General features: G+C 43.5%; 1 long non-coding RNA gene across 2 annotated transcripts in view; it reads right to left on the bottom strand.

Annotated features, from left to right (window-relative positions):
- Positions 1 to 18000, bottom strand: part of LOC140218478 (uncharacterized) — a 318844-nt gene that overhangs the window by 200573 nt on the left and 100271 nt on the right. For both annotated transcript variants that reach the window (XR_011894744.1, XR_011894745.1), the window contains exon 2: positions 16105 to 16190. This is a non-coding gene — a long non-coding RNA (uncharacterized lncRNA). The remainder of the gene's footprint in view (positions 1 to 16104; positions 16191 to 18000) is intronic.

Genomic DNA, 18000 nt, shown 5'->3' with positions numbered 1-18000 from the left:
GTGTGTTGGTCTTCATTCGATCCAATATAGCCTCATGTTCCATTGTGATTAACTGCAGCCTAGAGATTGTCTGCATTAAACTGTCCCTCAAAACATGTACAAACATACTTATAGCATGTTATCGCCCTCCGGACTGTGACCATACCTTCACTAATGACTTACACTCAGTTCTAGTTCATTTGACTTCCCGGTTCCCCAAGGCCAATTACATCCTTTGAGGTGATTTCAACTTCCCTGACATTGACTGGAAGAACTCAACCGCATCCTCACGATTATCCAAAGACTTTCTTCAGTTAACCTTATTGTTCAACCTTACTCAGACTGTCCACTCGCCCATTCCGGGCTCTAACATACTCGATCTTGTTTGGTCTCAAACTCTGACTTAATTTCATCAGTGTCCCTTCCCAAGGAACTAAGTGATCACAAAGCCGTAACATTCCACCTATCTTTTCCCATTAAAAAAAGACAGCCAATAAAAAATATATCAGGAGCTACAACGAGGCCAACTTTTCTGCGATTAACTCCGAACTAGAACCTTTCTATGAATGTTTTCGTCAATCTGCTCCTTCACGATCAGTTAACGATAACTGGTTGCTGTTCAAACAGCAAATTCAAAATTTAATTGACAAACACGTCCCTCTGATTCGCATTCGAGGCGATGCAGGCCAGCCCTGGTAATCTAACTCGCTAAAAAGGCTATCGCGCAAGAAAAAAAGATTGTATCGTGTCGCTCAGAAATCGTACTCAGGATCTAAATGGTTGAAATACTCGGATTGCCTGTGCGAATATGCCCGTCTTTTGAGGCACTCGAAACGCAAATTTCATCATGAGGATCTAAAAAATATCATTAGTGTTCACCCTAAAAAATTTTGTAGCATCTTAAAACCAAAGAATCAATCCCATAACATTGCGCCTGTTTATCCAGACGGCTCTGACATTGCACTTTATCAGCGGGCTAATGTCATGAACTCCTATTTCTCGTCTGTTTTCACCTCCGAACCTGTTCATGATGTACCGGCGCTGCCTAGACCAAATTTTGGTGCAATGCCGCCGGTCGTCATCGCAGTTGAAGGTATTTTGTGCCTCACACAAAAGTGCTCCGGGTGCTCCGGGACCTGACAATTTTCCTGCAAATTTCCTTAAAAGTACTAAGGACGTGTCGAGTCGCATCTTGCAGATAGTTTTTGCACAGTCCCTTTTAGAAGGTGAAATTCCGCACGACTGGAAGACTGCGAAAGTAACTCCGGTTTTCAAAAAGGGCAACCGCTCTGACCCGTCAAATTATCGGCCTATATTGCTGACATGCGTTGCATGCAAACTAATGGAACACATCATATATTCCCACGTCGCCAGTCATCTCGATAATAATTCTTTCTTTTTCCGCAAGCAGCACGGCTTTCGCCTTGGGTTATCATGTGAAACAGAATTATTCGAATTCACTGCAGACCTTAATTTGAACTGGGATTCGTCTTTTCAGACCGACGTCATTTACATCGATTTTTCTAAGGCATTTGATCGTGTTGCTCATCGTCGTCTCATGGCCAAACTCAGTTCTCTTAATCTTGACCCGCTTACCTTGTCATGGATCAAAAGCTTTCTAGCAGCACGATCTCAGTTCACAGTCATTGGCGGTAAGCTTTCAACAGCAGCACAAGTAGTATCCGGCGTCCCTCAGGGATCAGTTCTTGGCCCGCTTGTCTTTCTTATCTTCATAAATGACTTGCCATCTGGAATAACGTCATCTATTCGCCTCTTTGCTGATGATTGCGTTGTATATCGTCGAATCTCAAACAGTAGTGATCAATCATGACTACAACGCGACCTAAACCTAATCCAAACGTTGTGCTCGCGCTGGTTGATGGACCCTAATACCTCAAAGTGCAAATGCATGGTCGTTTCACGCAAAAAAAATTTATCTGATTTTTCAGTATTCCCTTAATTCGACAGCTTTATCACATGCTAGCTCTTACTGATATTTAGGCGTCCTCATTAACAGTAGACTGACATGGTCAGAGCATATCTCGAATGTTGTAACTGATACCTCAAGGTCGCTAGGTTACATAAAAATAACACTGCGTCTGTCCCCCCCCCGGAAATCAGGAAAATAGCCTACAAAACCTTCATTAGGAGCAAACTCGAATATGCCTCTCCCATTTGGAGCCCTTACCAAGATTATTTAATTACCTCTCTCGAGTCCGTCCAAAATCGTGCTGCCCGATTTATTTCATCAAACTATAATACACAGATCAGCGTAACCCACATTAAATCAACTCTTGAACTACCCCCTTTAGCAGTAAGACGCAGAATCTCACGTCTCCGCCTGCTCCATAAGCTATACCACAACTTTTCTAACCTGCATGGTACACTGTTTCTGCCACCCGCTCGAACTTCTCGCCGCCTGTTCAACTCCAACAGCGTCCAACGCCTTCATGGTTCGACTCTTGCATTCAATAAATCGTTTCTTCCCGCAGCAATTGAAGACTGGAATTGCCTTCCCGAAGCAGTTGCTCTTGAGAGAAATCCAGAAAAATTCTGGCAGTCCTTAACTGAGCTTTTTGTTAAATAACTTGAACTACGCATTTTTGTTTTCTCACACCATTTTTACGATACAGGTCTTGTCCAATTGATTTACATTATGCTTCGTATACTTTGTCTTGTATTTCAATGTCCGGTTGGGTGTCAATCTTTTATTACAAAGTATATCTTCATTTGTTAGATTATTCCTAATTACTTGCTCCATCCCATGCTTCTATGGAAGGATGTGTGTTTTACCTTTTTTTTGCCTTGTGTTTTGCATTGCTCTTTACTGTATCCTTTTTGTGTGTGTGCGCGCTCTGTACTTGTAACGTAGTTGATTCATTGTTGTATAGCGTTCACTCCTTTATATGTTATTTCAATACTGTCCCCCCCCCCTTATGTAATGCCCTGTTAAGAGTCCTTAAGGGTTAATAAATGATGATAAATGATGATGATAAGAGGAGGCAGTTGTGAAAATTTATCTCGCTGGGGCTGCTGGTGATCTCGACTCCTGAATTCATTCGAGCGTAACCTACTTTTGACTAGCCCTCCATGCTGCTCTCTGGTTGTAGCGGCTCGGGGTCCGTGAGTATCTCGGCGGATATATATATATATATATATATATATATATATATATATAGCGACAACTCTCTCTCTCTCTCTCTCTCTCTCTCTCGAGAGAGAGAGAGAGAGAGAGAGAGAGAGGGAGAGAGAATTCCCTGTCGGTTAATTTCTACATATTCCTGCGAATATGAAGGAATGCCGATATCTACTTAACTACTCATTCCGTTTGTGTTAGTTTTTACCTTCAGATACATGCGCGACTGGTATGTTAACCCCCCTCTCTCCTCCCCGTTGCTTTTCTCCCCTATTCCCCCTCCGTTTTCAAGCTATATATTTGTACAGGCACAATAAAGCAATCGTGGCAATCAGCGCTCGTCCATGTTTCTTCTGTCCGTGTTTTTTTTAGCCGTGTTAATTGTCTGCCATGGGTGTGCGAAATGCAAGAACCCTGGAATGGCTTTATATTTTCATAACGTAGTGGCAGTCAAAGCAATGCCCGTAAGCGCACCAATTATGCTCAAATAGAGCAATAATTCATTACTTAAAACTTCAACACATATTGTCGGATTACAGGTGTCTAGAACACACAGACCTGTTAATGGAAAAATGCATACTTGTTGACGGGTTCTTTGATTTACTTGTTTTTTTAGCCATTTGGTACGTGCAACCTGGTGCATGCGCATTCTTGGCCAATACTCCAGAATGGCTACGAGCCAATCTGAGACGAGACGAACTGAATCCATAAATTTAGCTAGATATGTGTCATACTTCTCTACGCATACATCTGACAATGTCACTATTCCCTCGACGAGGGTCATAAATCGACTCCGTCCTCCTGACATCGCTGAACGAACATTTGATAAAGGGCATCCGCTTGATTTGGCGTGTGCACCAAAGGAGATATTGTGAGCAATGTAGCGCCTAAACATAAATATGACGTGAAAATAAAGCTGTGGCCTTTGGGCTGTATAAACATTGCATGACTTTAGAGACGCTGTAAAGGATAAAAGCAAACACAATTGTACGCGAGTTGAAATTCAGGTTGCCGACATCAACTGCTGAAGATCTGGTATCGGTGTCGGCAAACTTGTGCGTGTGCTCATGCATTTGCTTCTTTGTTAAATAAATTTTTAAAATATAATAGAAAGAATTGTCCAGTACTCAACTGTGTACCACTGTGAAGGGATGACGCTCTTTGTGGACACAATAAAAAATTAATTATATTAACTAGAGAATAAACTATTTCCCCAAACTTTCGCTTCACAAATATTCAAACTTGTGTGTTCGATCTGATTATCTTTGCTTTTTAACCAGATGCCACTTCTTCGTTCCCATCTTGCATGCTGAAGAAATGTTTAGGATACCGACAGAATGGTGGCCCAAGTTGCAGCTAATGCTGCGCCAGAGGCATGTCGGAAACGAAAGGAGAGACAGATGCCAGAACGACTGAAAACGAAGCCTCTTAGTCACGTTTATGCCTCTTTCGAAATCCAGTTCTCGAACCTAATGTTTATTCTGGCAGCTAGAAGAGTGGTATACCCCATTGGACGGACAAAGCACGGCACTGAAGTTTCGAGTACCGTTGCGCCACATTTCTTGCAAGCATTAGTAGTTAGGCTTTGAATAAGTTAGAGGTAGTGCCATGGATACTTAATCTTGAGCCATCGCACGTGCTCGTTCTTTCCAGTGCATTACAATGGTATTTATACACTTTATAAGAGGGGAAAAATGACATCTTAAATCTGGAGAGGGCTCTTCCACAGACATGAAGCCGGTAAATTTTAAGGGTCACGAACGAGGCGTTTCGGCGCTGACGAATTATTCTACATGTCTGCCGTGCAATATGAGCAAGCACGTTCCACACAACCTTCATGCATTTAGGACTTTCAGGTTCAGCACAGTGACATCTGTCGAGCGTAGTTTTTGTTCTATTGTATCGTGTGCATGTCAGTGCGAGAGCAATGCTTCAGCTACGTTGCCCTACTTTGGTCTTTCCATGTGGTCTGCAAATGATGACTACGTAAAACGAATAGAGAAAATCCAACCCTTACGAGGCGTCGCGCGAGGACCTGCAAGGAGGTACGCGCGTCGCTGTCCTTCGCGCAATAAGGCGAAAGAGCAGCGTCACCATCCTGCTACCACAACATCTACAGGGATGTCCGGCTCGCGCGTGAAGGTTTCGAAGGTCGACAGAGACGTGCAGTTGGTTTGGCTGGAAAAGCGAATAGGCCAAGCAAGCGCCCTGTCCCGGTCTGTTGAAGCGGCTGTATTGGAAGTTGAATTAGGTATGAGTGGTGTGCGAAGAGAGCGGGGTGCGAACTCTCGCGTAAGCCTTTTTACAAAACATAAACGCCGCAATGCAGAGACATTCATCGAGGGACGGCTCATCGTAATCCTAATCATGAGCCGTCTTTTACTTGTTTCGCTTCAGGTGTGCGAAAGCACGGAGGGAAATCGCTGAGAGGAGTGATCTTGTGCCACTACGCCCATTTATGCTTTGTAGTTTTCCGAGCTACCTCGGATGCATGACTAAGACTGGTTTGGCGCTGTCCTTTTTCTTTTGCTTTTTTTTGCGTCATTACTTAACGAAGGAATCCGCATTATGCAAAACATTATGCCACCGTAAAGGCCAACTTTTTGTTTCGTTACTTTCGCTTTAATGCCCCATTTCCTCTTGGGCAACGTGCGAGTGAGTCATGCTTTTCTTGATAACGCCATCTCCTCTAACGCTTCTTTCTTCCACTGCTGAGTTCCGGTGCGTTTGCGCATGAAATGTGGTCAAACGAGTGTTTCATTTCTCAACAGCCTAAACTGTAATGGAAACTGTTTCTTCCATGATCGTACGTCGTACGTCGTTTCAGGAAGGAAAGAAATTTGTTATTGGTACATTTCTCGAACCAAACTTTGCGTTTGTACTCACGCAAGGGCCACAAATATGTCTAGGTTTTTTTTTTTTTTAGTGTGGTTATATTCGTTTTTCTGTATTGCGAAGGGTTGTGCACTATATTTTGCTTATTATAGTTTGTAAGTTTCTACCGTTTTCTTCTTCTAAGTCTAGCTGATATGCATTCCCCAAAGAGAGTCTTATATACCGGGTACGTCGTAAGGAGTTTAAAAGTGGTATCTCAAAACGCTTATTTTTTTTTTAATTAACGATAGGTCAGTAAGCATATTTTCTTTTAGATTTATAACACACATGTCACGAACTCTTCTGCATAAAAAAGTGAATACAATATGAACAAAAAATAACAACAAAGTTACAGTGTGCAAGTGTTCTATGAAAATATAACACGAGATCTCATAAACTAAAGCACTGCTCACTGCAAGATAAGGACTATGTGGAAGCAAATGCAGTTGAATCAACGGTTGTAGCCGAGCTGCTGAGTACATTTCGGAATACATTGAGTGCATTCCGATCTCTCTCTTTAGGAATGTGTGGACAGATGGAAAATTATGAATGAAATAATCTCGCTTAATTGAATAAAGCTGAAGACTATGACAGTCATTGTTATACATATCTGTATTCGTGGTGATGGTTGCACACACTGTGATGATATTTCCAGCAGTGCGAATGAAGCTCACGCTCCGACTACGTGACTGCTGGCATCAGAACATACGATTGAGAAGCTTGAAGGTAAGGGAGAAACTACTTTTAATATTGTAGCACGGCATTGCAACAGGACTACAGTTTTAGAATATACCACTTGATAGTGCGATCTCAAGACTTTCCTCTGTACTGCTAAACAGGTTGCGTAAGTTATGTATGGTTTGTGTCACATGCGTCAACCTTAAAAGAGTGTCATTGTTCCCTGAAAGAATTGAGTCACGGCAGTTTTGATACAAAAGATTGAGCAGCGTGAAAAAGCTTAATATAACATATCTTTTTCGTCTTAGATAGTCTTGCCATTGCCTGCACAGTACTTTCACCGCGGTGTTGTGGCAGCGGAAAATTTCAGATAATGGAGTTTTTTTTATCGCTTTCTAAGACCGAAAGAGAGCCCGCTGAAACATGGTCACACGCGTTCCACAGTCGCATTTATTTGCTGCCTCGTTGAGCGCTAAGCTGCGCAACTAATAGACTACATTAGTATGGTACAGTTAGCGCACGCTTTCGCAGTGTTCAGATAACGAAAGTTTCAATATTTTTCTCAGGTTTTGTGAGTGAACAATTTTGTAAAAAGCAAGTAAAAATAAGTTATCCACTAGCACTTTCAGTTTCTGAGTACATTCTATCACCGGACGTGAGGCGCTCAATCAGAATGGTCCAGATGTACCTATAGAACTCCCTTTCTTTTTAAATTTCATTTCAATATCCTTCTTCAACAAAAAGGTATCCGCGAGAAGCAATTGTCAGGTCACTCCGACAGTGCAGCTACTTCGTGAATAAAGTAGTCGGACATGACTTCGGGCGAGGATAACGTTCCGTGAAAAAAGATATTCTTCTACTCTAACACAAAAAAAGTAAGGTTATTCATAAACCGGCGCTTTCTATGCCGCAAATGGGAGCTCAGTAAGTTTGCTGTGAGAAAAGGAAAAACTAAAGAGACGCGAAAATCAAGTTGAACTACAGTCACAAGCGTTCTTTCATAAATTCCTGACAGTTATGACAACCGTATCTGCTCTTCAAACAGAGTGGCACCACGTTGCGTGTACTTTAAACGTTGTCCAAGAAGAGGCCAGGAAACGCAAATTGAAAGATGCTGTATTTAAGCACTTCCTAGTGTCAGAGGCTTTTTTTTCGTTAAACTGCTGCGCAGGCATATTTTATTCCCGCGTGTCTCATTCCGGACGTTGCCGGTGACTTTGTGCCATTCATCTCGCAGAAACATTTCATAAATCATAATTTCAGCTGTCATGTAGTTTCCTGGGTAATAAGCGGCTTGTCTTCTTTTTTTTTTTTTCGTCAGGCTATGTGCCAGAAATTGTCAGGAGAAACCAATCCGCTTCTCTGAGGGTACCTGACGAAAACATATATGACTTGTCAACTTCCATCATGTCGGAACCGTGTGCACAAGCTTTACATTTTGCGAAATTTTGAAATCGGGCTTTTAGCTGCCGGCGTGAAAAAAATAAGAGTGCTAGTTTTACATAAGTAATCATGCGTGCAGACATGTGGGCCTTGATCATCTTATCAAGTTCCACATAGCAAAATAGATGATTTATTTTTCACCGAGGCGAGAAAGCAAAACGAAAACTTGGACTTTCATTCTTTGTCAACGTATCCGCCAGCTTTCGTAAGCAATGAATAAAGTAATAGCAAATCTCAATATTTTGAGTCGTTCATATTATTGTTCGATGTTTTCTGATGTGTTCAGCAATAAACGGCCATTTTAAATATAAATATACAACAAGGAAGGGTAATCGGTCGAGGCTGAATTAATGACTATACTTCTGGGGAGCGAATGGACCCTTTAGTGGCGTGAGCACAGGTTTTGCGAGCAAGAAAATAAACAAAATTGGAGATCCGAGTGGCTGTCGCCACCTTTATTGGACTACGGTACTCCTCATGTGACGTCAGCACTGGCTGATTCACAGAGTGTCCCATGTATAGAGATCACTCGGGTGTTACAACTCTGTTGATTCAAATTGAGGAGCAGCAGCTCTACTTTCGGCGGCAGTTTCCTCAGCTATGTGCGCACATAAAACCAAGATAGACTTGTAGAACAATAATCAATGTATCTAATTCCGCTTCATCTTTACCTTCAGTGTCCCTATCAAAGCAATCCTCAAAGTCATGAGACTTATTTTTTGCTTTGCTTTTGATGTCCACAGAACGTGCACGTGAGGTTAGTGGGCAACCGTTGTCTGAAAAGAAGACTCATTCAACGAAACCTGGCATGTTTCAAGGGCCGCTCTTACGGCACAGCTTTTCCTTTCTGCCGAGATAATTTACGTTACTTTGCATTTACTTGCTGTCAAATTGTCGGGCATGATTGTCAAATTGTTAGGCATGACTGACACGTACTTCGTTAGCTTTAATTTGCCTTGCACGCACTTTCATACAGGTGACCTGGGTTCTGTGTAGTTCACGGCAATGTCGGATTTGTGACCACTAGTTTTCAGTCTGGCAATTCGTTGCGGAACGACACTTATTTTTATTATACCGAATGGAAAGTGTATTTTCAGAGGTTTGCGAAACCACCAGTACGTCTTGACGTTAGTGTTTTTCTTTTTCTCCTCCGAAAATTTTATTCCGCACTCAAGTCATATAAAATATGTAAGAGGAAGGCCATCTATTAGGTTAGAATAACGCGGTGTCTTTCACTGGCTGTGTCCGCCTTATATTATGTAGACTGCGTGCAAGAAAACATTCGTTTTTTAAGGAGCAATTTCGCTATCATGCAGTGCCTGCGACGGAACCAAAAAAGAAAATTAAGCACAGCACTAGGGATGACACTCTACGCGGTTGAAGGATCACTGTGCAGCCATTATTTTAATTTTCTCGCTTATGAAATATAGCATTTGTTTTGAACTTTGAGGTCAAGACAGCGTACAAGAAAAATGCGCACATTCAACGCAATGGTCTAACAGTAATAGCGCGAAGCTTGCTTCACTAAGTGAGGTTGCAGCAGTAGCGGATGACTGGGGCACTGGTGTGACTACAGCTCTCTATTCTTTCCTTTATCCCTTGACACATAGCCAGTGTGACCATAGGTGTTGTCTACTCTGCGAGGATGGAGCAGCCAGAACCCACAAAGTGAGGAGAGCAGGAACAGGAAGAAAAGACGAACGGTATGCGTCACAACGAAAATCCCCGACAGAAATTCTAGAGGCAAAAAGAAAGTAGTAAAAACCCTCGCATAACTAGACCACAGACGTGTACATATGGTTTTCACGACATACCGGGTAGCAAAACCGGACTTGCGTCTAGTTAACCTCCCTGCCTTTCCTGTCTTCTATTTCTCTCTCTTGACGACATACCTTTGTAAACGTTGCATGCGTAACTCATATTTCACAAACTACCTCGATGGCTACAGTGGTGTTTCTTGCTTGTGGTCGTTGTTAGCACTGAAGAATAATTGAGTCCCGGGGCACCCACAAGGCGCTGTCAATGTCAAAAGTGGAATTTCAAGCTCACGTTCCAACTGCATCATCTTCCTTCAGTTCAGCGTCGCACATGTGCGCGTGAAGGCTCTCTACAGCCGTGGTACTCATAGCATTCTTGGTCACGAGGCCCTTCGGTATATTTCTATATCGAATTGGTAATGAACATTTCATTATTTTTAATGTGGCGTTGCTTCCATTTTTACCGCGGCAATATCGTAAAACTTATGAAGCGTCTTGGACGCCAGAATAGACGAGGCCAATTTAGCAATTTCGCCGCTATAAACCATTTTATTGAGGGTACCGCTATTTTGCGATCACAGCGCCGTCTATCGTCCGGCGCTCTGCTGGTATGTGGGATCGTAATGGAAAGTGCACGGCGAACTTGCCGTTGATGACGAGGGGCAAGAGAGAGAGAGAGAGAAAGCAAGGGTAGGAAAGGCAGGGAGGTCAACCAGAACAACATCCGGTTTGCTACCCTACACTGGGGGTGGGGGAAAGGGGAATAGAAAGAGGCAGTTTTCGCGTTTTCCTGAGAGGTGTAAACAACCTTTTTCCGATTGTTAAAGTTCTTAGCGTGTCGTTACTAAGCTTTGAACCTCGATGTAGCCACAATATCGAACGGCGATGGGTCTAGACGCGCTGTCACAGCTCCGCCCGCGATCGAAATAGGAGGTCAGTCAAGTTTGAACCTTACCGATGCGTAACATAAGGTGGAAGTTTTCATTATTGTGCATCTATCCTCAAATTCTATTAAGGAGATTATAAGATAATTTAGCCTGAGGTACCAGCAGTCAGAGCTGTCTCCGTGTGCCATGCCGGTATGCCGAACCAGCGTACGTTCCAATCCAACTAACTTTGAAGCTCCGAGCAAACGCACTAAACGTTTCCTGGTACGACTTTCTAAGCGTTGTTTACTTGGCACCTGGGCATTAAAGCTCTACAACATAAAAAACTTCAAAATAATTCGACCGGAAGGGCCGTTAACATAGATAAAACGACCTGACAATCTTTTTAATGCACCACGTGCACCTGGTTTATCGAAGCATATCAGCTTCGATAAACCAGACGCACGCGGTGCGTTAAAAAGAAAAAAAAAAATGGGCACTCTTAGGTCTCGAGTGGTGCCTGTGCAAGGGGACCTCTGGGACTCTAGATAGCTTAAAGCGAGCGCCTACTCTTTGTAACACCAACTTTATTTTCTGAAGTAATACAGCGTGCGGTGGGGTGCGTCGGCCAAACAGCTTGCCCGTGTGATTCGGAAGCACGGGAGAGCCCATCTGAACTAGGAGCGGGCTGTACGCGCTAGCCATGGCTTCGGATACAGAACGAAAAAAAAAAACACACACACAGCTGCATTTTCTTCGTCGGTACGTTCTGTTTTCATAATACGTCCTCGATGAACGTCTACCAAGACCTTAGTTGCCAGGCACGATATCCTTGGAAAACATTTGTACAGAATAAATTTAACATGCGCGCACGAAGAAATAGTTCATTTCGTCCTTTCGCAATCGTTGAACGACTCGAATGTGCACTTGTTCGTATCCCAGTTTGACCGTGGTTGTCGAGATGGCCGCCATGTGCGCACTGAAAACGATATCTTCTGAATACACAGGCGACGGATCTGATGACGTGTAGGCCTTTCTGTTTATGCTGGCAGTCCAAAGTGGACACTCGTCTGCAACCGCAGCGGTGGAGTCCACGGAGTCGCCGCGGCTTAAAATGTCTTTCACATTTGCTTACGCAGTTAATTTTGCCACCGAATACAGCCCAGTGGCAGCCCGTTGACCTTGAGTTATCTGAAATCGCAACAATCACAAACGTTCCACTTTAGCACCGCACTAAGTCGCAATGACACCGCTACCGTTCGAAGCTACCTCTGCGAGAAACAGCGATCCGCACGTATGTAGTGCGAAGAGCATAACGGCGCGGCGTGCTTGTTGCAGGCTATAAAATTACATATAGATCAATATAAAACACATATAGGGCAATTATAAAATTAAATATAGACGAATAAAACGGTCTATATTTAGCGAGCTTTTGGTCGGTATAGTGACAAAATTTTGAATTTAGTGACTGGTGACTGTTCATAAATCGGACATAACAATTGGCTACTTTTTAACAACTTCGAAATTAGAAAGCTTGATTCGAAAATTACGTTTAGGACGCACATTATTACTTTAAAAAAACTACACGTACGTGAACCAAACTGACTGTACGGCGCGTGGGCTCCCTGACCATGATGAAGCAACGGCTATCTTCACATTGGTTGTGTTCACATGTGCTTGTGCTTCACAAGATGGTGGGCCCAAACAGGCCTCACACTTGCCTCACAAAATGCATTCTTTTTTTTCCTTTCTTTAGGGTGCAGCTCTTAGGGACGCGTTCCTGTGGTAAGCGTCGGCGTCCCTCGTAAGCGAGCGAATGAGCACAGCGGGAGGAGGAAAGAGAAAAGTAGAAGGCAGGGAGGTTAACCAGAATAACGTCCGGTTGGCTACCCTACACCGGGGGAATGGGAAAGGGGAAAACACAACGATCACAGGGAGAGGAGGAGGGAGCACAGCGAAGGATCAAAGAGGAAACGCGGAGCGTATCGGGGGAGGAAGGAGACCGATAGCGAAGAGAGCGCGAGGAGGGAAGCACCGGAGAAGGCTGCAGCCGAACCATGAGGCAGAAAGTGGAGGAGGATCGTATGGCGAAAGTGTCAGGAGCGTAGGGCTGTACAAGGCCGTCTCTGCGGCGACGATGGCTACGAGATGGCGCTCGAGTAGCGCAAACAAAGCGCTGCATGAGCGGAGGTCTGTCTGCGGCGGCTAATGTGAATCGCGCCCACGCGCTGCCTCTCGCGATCTGCCGTTTGACAAGACAGTCCCGCCACACTTGGCTCCGTTTGCAACGTGCCGCACGAGACAGATTGTTCGCGCCAGCCATATATCGCGAAATGAAAACACGTGTGGAGCTGCGCTCAAATTTCGCATGAGGGAGTATCGTAATCGTCGGTGTATTTTTTTCCTTACAAAAGCGATTTCAACGAACCTTATCTCTGCAGGTCCTGCAGTTGCACTTAATACGTTCGATTGGTGAACATTTGCAAAAGTAGCAGTAAAAGATTTACCGAAACTAACCGTAAAAAGTGCACGGGGATATTTAGAACGCAGCAGATGTATAATAAGACGGATAGACAGCAGAAAGGCGTACATGTTCGAGTGGCTAGGCTCGTTCACGTGAATCTGAACGCGTTGCTTTCATTTCTCACACCTTCCGCACAAGCCAGCACTGCACGAATCATTTAGATGGATAAGAGGCAGAAGCGTAGTATTTTCCTTCCATAAATATCACGCAGTTGTCATAACCGTGTTAACAACAAGAACTTTTTCCGTTTTTAAAATATAGGAGAACTACAAAATGTTTGCTCGGATAATGTGGTGCAAATGCCGTATATCCGTGGTAGGAATTCGAAATATGTAGCCCCAGTTTTTAGTCCCTTACTTGTAACCTTACAATATGAACTAACGACAATATAAACACAACACTTGAGCTTGGTTCACTCGTTCTTAGGTAGCTATATTGACAAGTTTACCTTGCCGATAAATCTAGTGTTTATTCCTCACCTGCTCGTACACTAGACAAATTTAAAGCGCTTCCAGTGGCGATTCACGCCCCGTTAGCTAATGTTATAGTGTTCCGAAAGGTCTACGTAATGTAAGATTCACTCGTCAACTTAAGCGAAAATTTTAGTGACTTAGATGCAATATTTAGCGAAAATTTGGCGACCTTTCTCAGTTTAGCGACCCACGCGATAAAATATGGCAACACTGCCCGCAATATTGTCTTTTGGTGCAGTTTTTTATTGGAATATGCCATTTCTACCATGCAAATTCAGCGCGACAGAGGCATCACATATCCGCAAAAAGTAAAATTGCTTCAAAGTAGATTAGCGCAGCCATTTAACCTAAATAATAATTGCTATTTGTGGTTCACCCAACGCCCGTCCTTTCGTGTAATTGAGTTGAAGTTGCGTAATCGCGCCCTGCCAAAGGCTTCTCGCTATAACCTGTATAACAAAAAGAAAAGTAGGTAGCATACGCGTACGAGGATTAGTTAAGTGTTCCAACAGCCGCCACTGCAGTAGTATATTTCCTTGTGCATTTATAAGGGAGATGCATTCATGTAATCATTTATCATCTAAACAATTACCTGCAAGTAATCACAGTGAGGAATTTACATTTGCTGCGCGTGGCACGCCGCTCGCGCGCTAGCAAGCATAATTAGGTTGTCAGTTGCGCCAGTACGCGAAGCAACAAAACATGCACCGGCTTGTCGTACTATCGTCAGGCATGGATCCAAACAACAGCGGCAGAATTCTTATTTCTTTGGAATTCGGAACGCATAGCAACGCAGTGGAGGGAATGAATCATCAGTTTTTGCAATAGCATGACTGTGCATCTTCGAGGATAAAGGGGGTACGTGAATTCCGTCAGGTGAGTTGTCGATTTTACGTTTACGCGCTCCATCTGTCTTGCACTAGCGGGAAGGAAATGTATGGTAAAAATGAAATAATTTGCGGATCAGTGACACAATCAATTAGTCAAGCAGTTAGGCTGATGGTTCATTAGAGAGCGCCGAATCGACGTCTAGTAGAGAGAGAAACAAATTACATGTGTGTGAGAGAGAGAGAAATAGAAGAGAGGAGAGGCCGGGAGCTTAACCAGACGCACGTCTGGTTTGCTAGTCCTGCAGTGGGGAAATTAGATGTGAAAGATGTGAAAGACAGCGTGAACGATCCAACTGAAGTGTATTGTCGCAAACACAATCGAAATAACAAGAACGAGAAAAGACACACATGTGCGCTCTTCGACAAGAACCGCACAAAATGGTAGAACTAATCTTAACATATGATTATTATTAAATGAAAATAAACCTATAATTATCACGAAGAAATAAACATCAACAACAGGGAAAGGGAAAATGTATTCCGAGGAAATGGAGGCAACGTATTTATTCATTTATTTATTTATTTTTACACCGTACTACTAGCCACCAGATGAGGCTGTCAGCAGCAGTAGTTGACAAACAGAACGAAGCGTTCATGAATAAAAGAAATCAAGATACAACAAACGAGCGTGTTACACAAACCGACAGAAAGTTAGGAAATGCCCTCACGAAAAACACCTGCTACAACGTTCTGCGAAAAAAGAAAGAAAGAAGTAAAGCACATGCGCAGCATTTGAAGCATTGGCGATTGCAACTGATTGCAAAAAATTATTACAACTGAATTGCTCGTACAAATGTATCAGTAGTTGGGGATTCCTCAATGCTGGTTGATAGACGATTCCATTCACGGCTCGTCTTCGGAACGAAAGTATTTGCAAATGTTTCAGCACAGCAGGAATATTCCATTAATTTCTTATTCGATCTGGTGCTTCACCTGGACACTGGCTCTATGTATGCGTGTTTGTGGATGCCATGCTTATCGTGGAATAAATAGCAAGTGCACGTACATTATTCGGTCACGTCGGCGCCGCTATTTGCAGACGATCTACACCTCCTTTTTTTACCATCGCCCTCGCGGAAGTACGCAAACTATGTCAACGGTACACAGACCTAACTGCTTTCTTTTGGATAGATTCTAGCTTGCTTATGCTTGCCTCGGGTGTACGCATCCCAAACAATTGGGATCCATACATACAACTATCGAACAGTGCCAAACTTCACCGTGGAGGCGTCGGGTGCGAGCGTCGTTGCTCTTAGCAGGAGCCTGTCTATGCGATGAGTCACTCGTATTCTTTATTCTTGACATCGCGTTATGGTCGCCGAAAGGAGAGGTATGAAAGCCACAGTGCTACGTGTTGTATACTACTACTACTATTGCAACTACTACTACTATTACTACTACTACTACTACTGCTACTACTACTACTACTACTACTACTACTACTACTACTACTACTACTACTACTACTAACACTACTATCTCACCTGCTATGGATCTCGAGTTGTAGCCGCCATGGGACCAACAGTGGTTGTGGTCTTGCAGCAGGTATTTCAGGCAGTTCAGGCAATATCTACGGCTGAAAATCGAATAAGTGCTCTGTGTAACTTCATCTTTGCGTAGGTCTACAAATGCAAGTCACAAAACTTCCTTTCAGACTAATGTGTTACTTTCCTATATCTAGCTAGCTGCTGCTACAGTATTGAAACTAGCGGCTACAGAGCTGTACAGAGCTTTCAATCTCACAAATTGCGAAACTCCTTAACAAGGTCATTGTTTGACAACCCAGACACACTCATTTGCAAATGTGCAAATGCGCGTCGACTCTTGCGTAATTTGTGGCCAGTAAATAGAAGGAAAGGCTGCCTATAAACCACAGCAATCGCTAAATTGCGACATTTTATCGAGTACTGAAAGAGTAAAAAAAATAAAGTTGGAGAGTTAGAACAGTACTGCAGGGAAAACAGTGAACAAAACTGTCGTTCCTGTTGCCACCTTTTCTTATTTTTCGATGAAATTCGACATAATATCACTTTCTTCAACGCACTAATGTGCTGGCGAAACGAGGGTAAGTGCAGCGCTATTGCTGTAAAGATGCAAATTTTAGGCATCGCAATGATCGTCGTTGTGTCGTCACCGTCATGACTGTGTTATTATCGATGACACCATGACGCCGTTTTCGAACAGACGGCAAACTCGCGCAGAAGATTACCTCGGGCTGGCAACGGTATTTCCTATTCGTAATTTACTTTCTTTCTCTTATAGGAGATGCGCTCCGCCAGGTCCCGTCTAAATTAAGCTTCATTCGTAGTTCACTGATGACACCGCAGTCACTTCGTCCCCCGTAAGGGAGCCCCATTTGGTTGCCATTTAGCAATCGATGCCATTCGAAAATTCTGCTCATCTGAAAGTAAGAGTCAATGCGTTCTCGAGTAACCGTTTTCCGGAACACTATAGAACATCATGGCTAGAAAAAAAAATAAGATGACGCAATAAGTACGCGCCGAGCGAGTGTTTTACCACTGCTTTGCTGGCTAATCAGGAAGCATAAAATAATTTACTCTAATCTCCTAGTTTGCCACTTGGGATAAGGTGGCAATGAAATTACATACAAGCACGGAGAGACGTCGCGTTTCATTAAGATACTTGCAGATGAGATGCAGATGACGCGAATGAAATTGCGCCGGAACATAGAACATATCGTTCCGCTGCGGTATCACGTGGGGCCTGCCTGTTCAGCCATCCTTTTGAACTTAAGCATCTGCATCTGTATACTTGATTCTATCTAATACCGAAACAAATAAAAAACGTACAGGAAGACTTTGCTGAGAGCTAAATAATTAAGGGTTTCGTTTCGATTGCTCAAACTCCACACACACGTTATGGTGGATGGGTCAGGAGCGCGACGCAATCAGGAAAAAGATATTTGATCTTGTGTCCTTGGCCAAAGAAGCATTTGAGAAAAATTGTTCAAGGAAACGGAAACTAACAAGATGAACCAAGAACTGAGCAAGAAAATGACATTGAAACAAACCAAAATTTTATCGACGGCACAGCACGAATCCCTACGACAGCGCACAAGCGAGGAGGCTCTCAGAGTAGGAAGGCCAGGTATGATTCAGCCCACGTCGATGCAGCAGCGCTCTCGCATTCTAATCATTTCTTTTTCACTTGCAAAGCAGGTGTGACTTTCGCTTTCTTTATTATCACTATGCACGTGGAGCACGCCGCAGGCTTTCCCAATCCGAGCTTGCAAGCCGTGCCAGGAACTACGGCGTTTATGTTTTGATTTGTTTTTTAACTTAGCTCAGCGAGCCACGTGTCCGCATTGCCGACACTGCGGTCTCTTCCTGCTGCCTTCGAGTGTAGATGCATTGCATGGT

This window comes from Dermacentor andersoni, chromosome 5 (genome assembly GCF_023375885.2).
Source record: "Dermacentor andersoni chromosome 5, qqDerAnde1_hic_scaffold, whole genome shotgun sequence".
In the NCBI taxonomy this organism is placed as follows: domain Eukaryota; kingdom Metazoa; phylum Arthropoda; class Arachnida; order Ixodida; family Ixodidae; genus Dermacentor; species Dermacentor andersoni.
This window is presented reverse-complemented; position numbering and strand designations above follow the sequence as displayed.